Here is a 12,258-nt window from a genome sequence, read left to right on the forward strand (position 1 = left end):
ATGGCACTACGCTGGCTCTTCCTTCCTGTTTAACATTTCCCAATCCCCAGCTGGATCCACTCCCATTCTTATTCCTGGAAGACTGCTTTGGCTCTGCTCTTAAAATCTGTAGGGACGCTACCACAGTCACCAAGCACTCCTTTTTACAGGCAAAAAAATTGGGGCCCCTCTCCTAGGTGGTGGAGTGGTTAAGAGCTACGACTGCTAACCAAAAGGTTGCAGTTGAAATCCACCACCCGCTCCTTGGAAACCCTACAGAGCAGTTCTGCTCTTTCCCATAGGGAAAGGTTGCTATGAGTTGGAATTGACTCGACATATAGCAGTTACATTTTTTGTGTCTGGAGATTAAGAAAACACATAATGACAAAAAGAACATTATGAGTTCAGTAATATTTTAAGTGATTCTGTACTTCATTAACTGCAACAAGATCTTGAAAAATTATTATTGTTAACTGCAATACACTTGAAAAATACAAAATTCTGGGTGCTTGTATGTTGGGGGTTCTTGCTGAAGTGTATGGTACTAAATACCTCTGGGGCTTCACCTTTGCACCCTGGTTCCAACTCCAGAGTAATAGGAAACATCCCATTAAACATCCTGTTACAGTAATAATAACAGCAAAGCACTCATCTAGTGCTGGCCAGGTACCGGTCACATTCTCTATTTGTAGGGGCTTATTTAATCTTCGCAATAGCCCTGTGAAGTACCATCATTAACCTCTTTTTCCAGATGAGGGAACTGAGGCACAGAAGTTGCTCAAGTGGCTAGTAAGCCACAGGGCTGCAACTTCCAAGCCCAGCGAGGCTGGCACGAGCCTACACTGTCAGCCACTACACCGTGTTGCTTTCCACTAAGGAGAGACAGAGGAAAATTGTGCTCACAAAAGCCACTGGTTCCCATGGTATTTAGCTGAGACTAAACATGAATAACAACGTCAATGGTCAGGAGCAAGGGAAAGGTGCGACTCTAGGGTTGCCATCTCTGTCCCTATGCACCTCGCACCGTGGTCCCTTTTCCTCCTCTGTCCCCACCTTATGCGACGGCGATGGGAATGGGGAATCCTGGGCATCCTGACCTCGCAGCCACTCAGCTGACCCCTCCCCCTTCCCAGCCTGCTCACCTGCGGCGGGTGTGCGCTCCCGGCCAAGCCCCATCACCTGAAGGCGCGGCCCCGCACGCTGGGGTCCTTCGGTTCATTCTATGGCGGGACCGCCCCACACCCTGTTTCGAGTTTTGGAGAACTCAGGCAGAGGGTCACCCTTTGCCTCCCAGTCTCCCTCAGAGTCCGGGGCCTCGCGACCTCTCCTGCGCCTGGGATCCCACCCGGGACGCGCCCGCTGCTGGAAGCGCGGTAGAGAACCCAGAGGGCATTTAAGTTCTTGCATCGGCTCCGGAAAGAAGACAACCTTTCCAGTTAATCTAGCGTGGACGGGGCGGAATAATTCTGGCAGCTTTGTGGTGGGGAAGCTGCCAATCGAGTGGACGTACGCTACGCCTGTGGGTGGCCTTTGTGGCGGAGCAGCTGGCACATCTGCTAAATCCCCCTGGGACTCAGCGCTGGCCACGATGTCCAGACCCGGGCTTGTTAACTGTTGTAAATAAGATCGCTAATCTGACGGTCTAGGGCCCTGGCATTGGGCCAGGCAGGTCTCATTCCCGGACCTCTTTATTTCCATTGTTAAAATGAGGAGGATGTGCAGCGCGTTTAACACTATAAGGTATTAAATTGAAGGAAACGGCATGGTTGTTGGAGTGATTCATCGCACGCGCTTGTCCTGGGAGCTGCAGCCAGCCTGCTGGGGTCGGGGGTGGGTGGGACCTTGAGGTGTAATAAGTGCTGCTGAAGGGTTGTAGAGGACAGAATGAAGGTGGGTCAGTTCTGCGGAGGGTGGGGGTATCAGCGCAGGTTTCACGGAAGAGATGACCACAGAACTGGGCAAAGGAAGGATGTTCCTGGCAGAGGAATGCGGAAGGCGCACAGGGCTTCGATGTGTCTGCAGAGTCCTGGGAATGGCCGTGGTGGGCATTCGGAGGAGAGCCCGGAGGTGGGCCTCCAGACAGAGGCAGAGAGTGTGGAGGGCCTTGAAGCCACCCAGGTGCCATCACCTGCAGGCAGTGAAAAGCCACAGGCAGTGAAAAGGCACAGAGCTCACATCAGATGTGTATTTTCAAAAAGTTACCCTGGCCAGAGCCAAGGATGAATTGTAATTGCACAAAGGGGTTCTGGAGGAAGGAAGTTAATGGAATACTCAGAACCTGAGCCTGGGAGTGCACTGAGGGTGCGGGGGTGGAGAAGAAACAGGACTTCGGAGAGATTTGAGAGACAAGAATTGACAAACCTTATTGGCTCCTAGTCAGAGAGAGGCTAGAATGACTCCTGGGCTTGGAAAACTGGGTGGACTAAATCATTGAGACATTTGAGTGTCTAGGCACCCAGTATCTGAAGATTAAAAAGACCTAGTTGCTGCCCTCAAGGTGCTTGGTGTTTGTGGTTGGATCGGCAAAATGGCCAAAACCCATTGCAATTCATAAAAACCCTAAAGGACAGAGTAGAACTTTCCATAGGGTTTCTAAGGAGCCGCTGGAGAATTCGAACTGTTGACCTTTTGGTTAGCCACTGTAGCTCTTAACCACTGTGCCATCAGGGCTCTGGACAGGTAACTAGGTAACTATATCTATACACATAGATGCAGCGGATTATAGACTCCCTAGGAGCCCTGGTGGCGTAGTAGTTAAGAGCTAGGCTGCTAACCAAAAGGCTGGCAGTTCAAATCCCATCCATGGGGCAGTTCTACTCTGTCCTATAGGGTCACTATGAGTTGGAGTCGACTCGATGGCAATGGGTTACCTGAGCCTGGGTGGGGGTGAGTTAAGGGAGGGCTTCCTGGAGGAGGGAGGCCTGAGCTTCAGGGAAATGGGAGCTCCCAGACAGTGTGGGCAAGGGCTTTAACAGCACAGAGGTTTCATGAGTGGGGGCAGGAGCATGAGGCAAGGGATTTGTGATGCACTTAGAGGGCAAGAAGCTGCTCCTGTATGCTGGAGCGTCAGGGGGGAGGTGGAGTTCAAGTTGTATTCTCTAGGAAGTGGGAGCCATAGCAGGTCCACACTCAAAGCAGGGCTCATTCAGATGTGCACATCAGTGCTGGGTCACTGCAAAGGAGAGAAGCTTACAAGCGTCCAAGAGGCAGATGCAGGAAGTGCTGGGTGGGAGGCGCTGAACCCTGGCGTTGTGGTAGGAGCTATGCCAGCATGGAAGTGCATGAAGAAGACTGGTGTGGAGGCCATGTGGTGGGGAACCAGAGTTCAGTTCTGCCCATGGGGCCTCTGGGACATTGCAATGAAAAGATCTAACGTCAATTTACTAGCTAAGTGGTCGGAGGCAATGCACTTAACCTTCATGACTTGTCTCATATGCAAAATGGGGATGTCCGAACCTATGTCATAATGTTGGGAGATTCCCTCAACAGGTATTTACTGAGCAGCTTGTAGTCCCTTGAGTGCCAGGGACACGGCTGGACTGCCACAGCTAAAACACGTAGGAAATGCTGGTGAATTCAAAATGGAGGGCTCAGCTTGGCTGTCATCCACATTAAGCTTCCCAGAAAAGAGGCAGGTGAGCCCTGAGCGAGTGAGGGTTTTAGCAGAGCAGTTGCAGGCAAGGGCAAGATAGGCTGCCCAGGGGGCCACCAGGGGAACGGAGTGCTGCTGTGTGTCTGTTTGAACAGCCTCCTCGGCAAGTTATCTTAAAACGATAGTTTGGGACTAAAAGATCTCTAAATCCTTAAACTGGTGTTATGATTTGTGGTGATAATCTGTGTGCTTCAATCTCCGTGGGTAGAGAGAGCCGCCTGTGTGAGGTGAGCCACATGGACCCAAGATCCCAGGGGTATTGTAGGTAGACCCCAGGACTGGACCTGGCCTGCTCATATCTTCCTGAGCTCTGTTGGGAGCTGGCCTGCGCTTTCTCGGCGATGCTCTCAACACATTTTGAGTGTTCTCAGGGTGATATTTATTATCTCCACTCACCACCAAAACCCACTGCCGTTGAGTCAATTCCGACTCATAGCGACCCTATAGGACGGAGTAGAACTGCCCCATACAGTTTCCAAGGAGTGCCTGGCGGATTCGAACTGCCCACCTTTTGGTTAACAGCCATTACACTTAATCACTACGCCACCAGGGTTTCCCTCCACTCACCAGAGTAGGCCATAATTGTTACTCTGTTTTATAATAGAAAAGATTAAAAAAAAAAAAAAAGTTGTCATCAAGTCGATTCCGACTCGTGGCGACCCCATGTGTGTCAGAGTAGACCTATGCTCCATAGGGTTTTCAAGGACTGGTTTTTCAGAAACGGATCCCCAATGCTTTCTTCCGAGGCATCTCTGGGTGGACTCGAACCTTCAATCTTTAGCATGTGAACCGTTTGTACTACCCAGAGATTGAGAAGAGTAAGTCGAGGTGAAATTAGGTGCCTTGCCAGAGGCTACACAGTTATTTGAAGGACCTTTTCTTTTCCTTGACTATCTGAGCTATGTCACAGAAGTATTTCATAGCTCCAGTCAGATAAAGGTAAATAACAAATTAATCTTTTTAATCAAGTAGCTATAATGGTTAACCCTGAGTTAATTTAGAAATAAACTTGGAATTTTTATTGATAATTTTTTTTCACCAAATTTAAAGTCTTCAAAAGTTGTTGATATTTACTGAGTGCTGTCTAACCATAGTGTTTCATATGTATTTTCTCATTTAATCTTCACAACATCCCCACGAGCTAGGTGATCATCATCTCTGTTTTTATTGGCAAAGTCAGTTTCACTATGGGTGGAAGGTGAAGTAACTGAACCAAGGTCATTCTCTAGTGAGTGGCAGAACCAGGTTTTAAACTCAGTATGTTGGGTGTGGAAACCCTGGTGGCATAGTGGTTAAGAGCTTACAGCTGCTAACCAAAACGTCTGCAGTTCAAACCCACCAGGCACTCCTTGGAAACCCTATGGGGCACCTCTACTCTGATCTATAGGGTCACTATGAGTTGGAATTGATTTGACAGCAGCAGGTTTGTTTTGTTTTGTTTTTGGTAGCACAATGGTCAAGCGCTCAACTACTAACTGAAAGGTTGGCAGTTCAAACCTACCCAGAGGCACCTTGAAGAAGGTGATCTGCTTCCCAAACGGTCACAGCCTTGAAAACTCTGTGGAGTAGTTCTACTCTGCACACACAGGGTTGCCATAAAGCAGAACCCACTCAATGGCAACTGGTTTGGTGTTTTGGTTTATGTTGGGCCCAGAACCTTAGCTCTTGGCCACTAGGCACACTACCCTTGATTGTATTTATCTTTGCGATCTTACTAGGGACAGAGTCATTCAATGGCCAAAATTATTTATTAACTTTTAAGGCTTGAGACCCTATCTTTGCACACCTTCTCTTACCCTTCTTGTTTGAGCTAAATAAAGGGCAGCTTTCCTCCTCGAGTTAACGGAAATAGGAATTTGCTGGAGGATTTGAGGGAACACACAAATGGTACAGCCTTGTGTTTGCGTAAGCTGAGGTACTAATTAGCAGTGGCATCTGCTCTGCGCTGGGGAGGAAAATGAGATCACCATGGGAGATGGTATTCCCCAGGCCGGGAGCAGTGTCGCACGGGTCAGAGAATGCTGGCAGTGAAAGCCCACTGCTTGTGAAGAATGATTTGGCATGCGTAGAAAATTACTTTTCTAAATTCTTTTTTCTCTGAAAAGGAGAATACAGCTTCTCAGATGCCGGCTTAACCCTGGAAGGCTAAGGCCCGCCTGCCTCCATTTCTTTCTCTCACTGAGTGCCTGCCGGTTCTCTGGCCTTCGGGAATCTCAAGTATAATGGCGGCAGACTCTGAGGCTCCATTTGGAGGGGGGAGATGAGGGAGAGGGAGGGCTAGAGGTAGCTGGTTTAGTGTGCCAGGTGGACCAGGAAGCCCTTGGCTCATGGAGGAAGACAGGGGGAAGACCCTACTCTGTGAACTTGGTTTTCTTCTGGATGGTCAATGTGTCCAGTCAGTAAAGCTGCTGGCCAGGTGAGTCAGTGGGACAGCATTGTGTGATCTGGGTTGGCATGTGGACAAGGTGTTGGCTCTTAGATTTCTGGATTTAAGATTTTCTTTTAATCTTTTCCAACAGTTTTCCTCCAACAGTTTGTTTCCACATGTATCATTCAGTGACATTGATTACATTCTTCAAGTTGTTCCACCATTCTTACTATCCTTTTCCAAATTATTCCACCACCATTACATAAACTCAAAGCCACGTAAGTAATCATGTGCTTTTAAATATTGACTGTTAAGGAATTTTATGACTGAAACCTGTTTTTCCTTTGAAGAATTGTGTGCCTTTGGCCTCTCAGTTTTTGAGAAAGGTAAAGGTGGTATGCCCCTAGCCTTCATTGCAGAGCCAAGTGATGGGTGCCAAGCTGTGAAATGATTTATGACTCTGTAAAGAGTAGACGAAGGGGCCCTGGTAGCACAGTGTTTAAGTGCTCGGCGGCTAACCAAAAGGTCAACTGTTCGAACCCACCCATTGCTCCGTGGGAGAAAGTTGTGGCAGTCTGCATCCTTGGAAACCCTATAGGACAGGCAGTTGTACTCTATCCTCAAGCGTCACTATAAGTCAGAATAGGCTTGACAGCAATAGGTTTGGTAATGAGTAAACACATCTGCCCCTTCTCATTTTACGAGCAGTAAATGCCAGAAGTGTCGGTCTATTTGTCATTGTGATTTACTCTCTTCACCATATTCCTTAGTGTTGAAGTGGACACAGAAATCATGACGTCTTTTGTTTTCTTTCAGATCCAGAGTTACGAATCTGGGTCTTGGCTGCTCCTCCTCTCTGCTAGATTGGACTTTCCTGTTTTTGTCTTTCTCAGTTGACTTCGTCGGCATGCTTTGTGTGGGGAAGAAACATCCCGGCGAAGGAAGCTTCTAAGAGCTCCCAGGTGCACGTTTCAGCCAAGTTGGTGGCTTACAGGTCTCTTTGTGTTCGTCAGTGTCGGAAAGGGCGTGACAGCATCATAGCCAATTGCTTTACCACCTGAGGCACAAAGCAGTTCCTTCTATGGCCATGCTGGGAGGGCCCAGCCTCCTCACTTGAGAACTGAACGTGTGGGAAAGCAAGTAGTTGTAAATTGGAGTTTAAAATGCTGTGCTTGCTTGTCAGTTCTGCAGTGGGTAGACCAGGAATCAGAGTGAGGTCTTTTGACCGTGTCTTCCAGTCACTTTTCTTTGGGTTTTGTTAGGGCCAAGGGGCCATCTAGGGCCCCAGGCCATCGCCAGAATCTTGGTGAGATGGCTCCTGACCCCATGCTCCTGCCAAATCCCCACAGTTCAGCCTGGGACCTCCACAGGGCCCTGGCCCCAGGGGTTGTCCAGGCTGCCTGCTCTTGTGCCCAGTTGCCCCTCAGCCTTGTTCTAGCCCCCTTGCCTCCCACCCTCCCGTAACTAGTTCTCAGATGCACACACCAGCAGCTCTGGCCCTGGCTCTTGGGCCTGTCAGCCTCTCCTACCTCCCTCTTCTTTCTCTACTTTTTTTGTCTAGAAAGAGCTTTATTGGGATAGAATTCACCTCGTGCAGTTCACCGATTTAAACAGTACAATTCAATGGTCTTTAAAATATTCAGTGTTGTAGAATCATAACTGCAATCAATTTTGGAACATTTTCCTCACCCCAAATAAAAACCCCGTGCCGATGAGCAGTCACTCTCATTTCTGCCCAACTCCCCTAATCTACTTTCAAACTCTATGGATTTGCCTGTTCTGGACATTTCACGAAAATGTTTTTAGAGTTGTGAGCAGAGGCCAGGCTGCTGAACATCTAAACTCTGATGTTTGGGTGTGGTAATGGTTTAGCTAGGTTTTGGGTGAGGTCGGTTCCATTCCTGCCTGGGTGGGGCCTGTGAGCTGGCCTTTCCCATGGCTGGGTCCCAAGGACTGAGCATGAGGGCAGGACACTGAGCAAGCAGAGATCGGCTTTGTCACAACTACCGCTCAGAGCTCCAGGGAACACCGTGGGGACTGGGCCGAGGGAGGCAGGGGAAATGCGGCCAGTGTAAGGTGGGAGGTGAAGGAGGGTGGCAGTGGTCGGGGAACCCCGTTATCTGGAGAGACCCAGAACTTGAGTCTCCTTTCTGTTTCTGTCCTGAACCCTCACCCCACTATAGACACACCCTTCCTTGATGATATAAACTGTCTGAAATTTATGCCACTGGAATGTCATCACTTAGACTTTGAGTGAGTAAGCGCCTTCTCAAGCTCCTCTGGAGGGTTTTGACATTCATTTTCATTCATGCACATCTTACCGTGGATTCTCTTAATTTAGGGACTTTCTTCTTAACACCTCGAAGAAATCAGTTTAATGTGCCTTGAAACCCCCATTCATCTTATTTTCAATAATTGGCCTCAAAATGTAGTGAGAAGCCTCATTCCTTGGCAGTTGTTGTGCCAGGTGCTGTGCTAGGTAAGCCCTGTGGGAAAAATAAAAAAGGCCAGATGGCTCTTTCATTCAAGGACCTTGTCTCCAATTTTGTACGAGATAAAAATGACCGTACAGGTCTTGTTGCTCCACTTCTCAAAACCCTGCCATGGCTCCCATTCACCCAGAGTAACAGCCACGGCCATGACCTGTGTGACCTGGCATCAGGCGCTCTGCCAGGCCTCCTGCTGCTCTCCCCCTCACACTGGTCCCTTGGCCCTCCTGCCTCAAGGCCTTTTTGCAATGGCTATTCTCTCTGGAATGTGCTCCCTTCCCCCGCCCCCGGGGTTTCTCCCAAGTCTACTCAAATGATGCTTTCTTGGTTCCTAGCCCAGGGTCTGAGGTCCCTAGCTGGTGCAAATGGTTAAGCATCTGACTACTAACTGAAAGGTTGGTGACTCAAACCCACCCAGTGGCACCGCAGAAGAAAGTTCTGGTGACCTGCTTCCATAGAGATTACAGTCAAGAAAACGCTATGGAGCAGTTTTATTCTGTAACATGTAGGGTTGCCATGAGGCAGAATCAACTCCACAGCAACAGAGTAGAAGCAGTAATAGCCCAGGGCCTGGCAGTGAGTAGGTGAGTGAATGACTGCAGGATGAACGTGGGGAATAAGGGCCCTGGCGGAAAAGTCGCTGGCCTCACCAGCCTCAGGTTTCCGTCATCAAGAGAACTGACAGCTCTAACGCTGCACAGTTTGGGAGGAAAAGGGCATGTTAACCTACATGCTAGCCCACACGCGGATATGCATTCAGTCACATTAACCCACCTCTGTGTGTGTGTTTGTATGTGTGTGTGTGTGTGGTCATTAGTAGGCCATGAGTGGTTTTGCATGTGGTTACAGTTAGCCATGCAACTGTGTCTTAGTCATCTAGTGCTGCAATAACAGAAATACCACAAGTGGATGGCTTTAACAAAGAGAAATTTACTCTCTCACTGTCTAGTAGGTTACAAGTCCAAATTCAGGGTGCCGACTCCAGGAGAACGCTTTCTCTGTCTGCTCTGGAGGAAGGTCCTTATCGTTAGTCTTCCCTTGGCCTGGGGGCATCTCAGCTCAGGAATCTCAGGTCCGAAGGATGCGCTCTGCTCCCAGTGCAGCTCTCTTGATGGCATGAGGTTCCCAACTTTCTGCTTACTTCCTTTTCCTTTTATCTCTTGAGAGATAAAAGATGGCACAGGCCACACCCCAGGGAAACTGCCTTTATATTGGATTAAGGATGTGACCTGGTTACAATCCCATCCTAATCCTCCTTAACATAAAATTAGAATCACAAAATGGAGGACAACCACAGAATACTGGGAATGATGGCCTAACCAAGTTAATACACACTTTTCTGGGGGGACATAATTCAATCCATGACAAACTGTGTGTACTTTTCATGTGACATCACAACGAGAGGAGACTGCCCTGTGCCCCACAGGGAAGCCCTGGCCCAATGGATGCACAGGTGTCCCATGGTCATTTCCTGCCTGTGCTGGTCAGGGGCATGGTGCCAGCAGGCACACTCGGAGGCCTTTTCCCTTTTTCCATTTCCTGTCACTGTTTTGAAACTGTTAGAGGAAGAGAGGTACCTGACCTGATAACCTATCAAAGTTGCTGTCGCATATTGTTATGGATTGAATTGTGTCCCCCCAAAATATGTGTCAACTTGGCTAGGCCATGATTCCCAGTATTGTGTGGTTGTAGTCTATTTTGTGATCTGATGTACTGTATGTATTATCCTATGTATTGTAAATCTTAACCACTATGATGTTAATGTCCCATGCATCTGTCAGTTTGTCATACTGTTGTGGCTTGTGTATTGCTGTGATACTGGAAGCTATGCCACCAGTATTCCAAACACCACAAGGGTCACCCATGGTAGACAGGTCTCAGTGGAGTTTCCAGACTGACTAGGAAGAAGGACCTGGCAGTCTACTTTTGAAAAAATTAGATGGTGAAAACCTTATGAAGAGCAGCAGAACATTATCTGAAATAGTGCCAGAAGATGAGCCCCTCAGGTTGGAAGACACCAAAATTGGACTGGGAAAGAGTTGCCTCCTCAAAGTACTGTTGACCTTAATGGCATGGATGGAGTAAAGCTCAGGACCTTCATTTGCTGGTGTGGCATGACTCCAAATGAGATGAAACAGCTGCAACATCAATTAATAATTGGAAAGTGGAATATATGAAATATGAATCTAGGTAAATTGGAAGTCGTCAAAAATGAAATGGAACCCATAAAGATCAATATTCTAGTCATTAGTCAGCTGAAATGGACTGGTACTCGCCTTTTGAATTTGACGATCATATGGCCTACTATGCCGGAAACGACAAATTGAAGAGGAATGGCATCACAGTCACTGTCGAAATAACATATCAAGATCCATCCTGAAGTATAACACTGTCAGTGATAGGATAATATCCACACACCTACAAGGAAGACCAATTCGTACAACTATTATTCAAATTTACACACCAACCATTAATGCTAAAGATGAGGAAATTGAAGATTTTTACCATCTGAAGTCTGAAATTGATCAAACATGCAATCAAGATGCATTGATAATTACTGGCGATTGGAATGCAAAAGCTGGAAACAAAGAAGAAGGATCTGTAGTTGGAAAATATGGCCTTAGTGATACAAATGACACTAGGGATCACAAGACAGGATATTTTAACACCAATGACTTATTCATTGCATTTTCTACAATGTAAACGGCAACTATACACATGGACCTCATAGAATGGAAAACACAGGAATCAAATGGACTACATTTGTGGAACGAGATGGTGGAAAAGCTCAATATAATCAGTCAGAACAAGGCCAGGGGGTGACTGCAGAAGAGACCATCAATTGCTCATATGCAAATTGAAGCTGAAGAAAATTACAACTAATCCAAGAGAACCAAAATATAACCGTGAGTATATCCCAGCTGAATTTGGACACCATTTGAAAAACAGATTTGACACATTGAACACTAATGACTGAAGACCAAATGAGTTGTGGAATGACATCAAGGACATCATGCATAAAGAAAGCAAGAGGTCATTAGAAAGACAGAAAGAAAGAAAAAAACAAAATGGATGTCAGAAGAGACTCTGAAACTTGCTCTTGAGCATAGAGCACCTAAAGTGAATGGAAGAAATGCTGATGTGAAAGAGCTGAACAGAGGATTTCAAAGGGTGGCTTGAGAAGACAAAGTATCATAATAAAATGTGCAAAGACCTGGAGTTAGGAAACCAAAAGGGAAGAACACACTTGGCATTTCTCAAGCTGAAAGAACTGAAGAAAAATTTTAAGCTTCGAATTGCAATATTGAAGGATTCTAGGGAAAAATATTGAACAATGCAGGAACCATCAACAGAAGATGGAAGGAATACATGGAGTCACTGTACCAAAAAGAATAGGTCAACGGTCAACCATTTCAGGAGGTAGCATATGATCAAGAGCCACTGGTATTAAAGGAAGAAGTTGAAGCTGCACTGAAGGCATTGGTGAAAAGCAAGGCTCCGGGAATTGATGGAATCCAATTGATATGTTTCAAAAAACAGATGCAGTGCTGGAAGTGCCCACTCGTCTATGCCAAGGTATTTGGAAGAGAGCTACCACCTGGCCAACCGGATGGTAGAGATCCATATTTGTGCCCATTCCAAAGAAAGGTGATACAACAGGAAGCAGAAATTTCCGAACAGTGTCATTAATATAACACACAAGTAAATTTGGCTGAAGATCACTGAAAAGCATTTGCAGCAGTACATCAACAAGGAACTGCCAAAAATTC

The 12,258-nt window shown here is 47.1% G+C and overlaps 1 pseudogene; it reads right to left on the minus strand.

Annotated features, from left to right (window-relative positions):
* Positions 1–1,758: 1,758 nt before the first annotated feature.
* LOC126065448 (uncharacterized) overlaps positions 1,759–12,258 on the minus strand; it is a 33,935-nt pseudogene continuing 23,435 nt past the window's right edge.

Source organism: Elephas maximus, chromosome 22 (genome assembly GCF_024166365.1).
Source record: "Elephas maximus indicus isolate mEleMax1 chromosome 22, mEleMax1 primary haplotype, whole genome shotgun sequence".
Classification (NCBI taxonomy): domain Eukaryota; kingdom Metazoa; phylum Chordata; class Mammalia; order Proboscidea; family Elephantidae; genus Elephas; species Elephas maximus.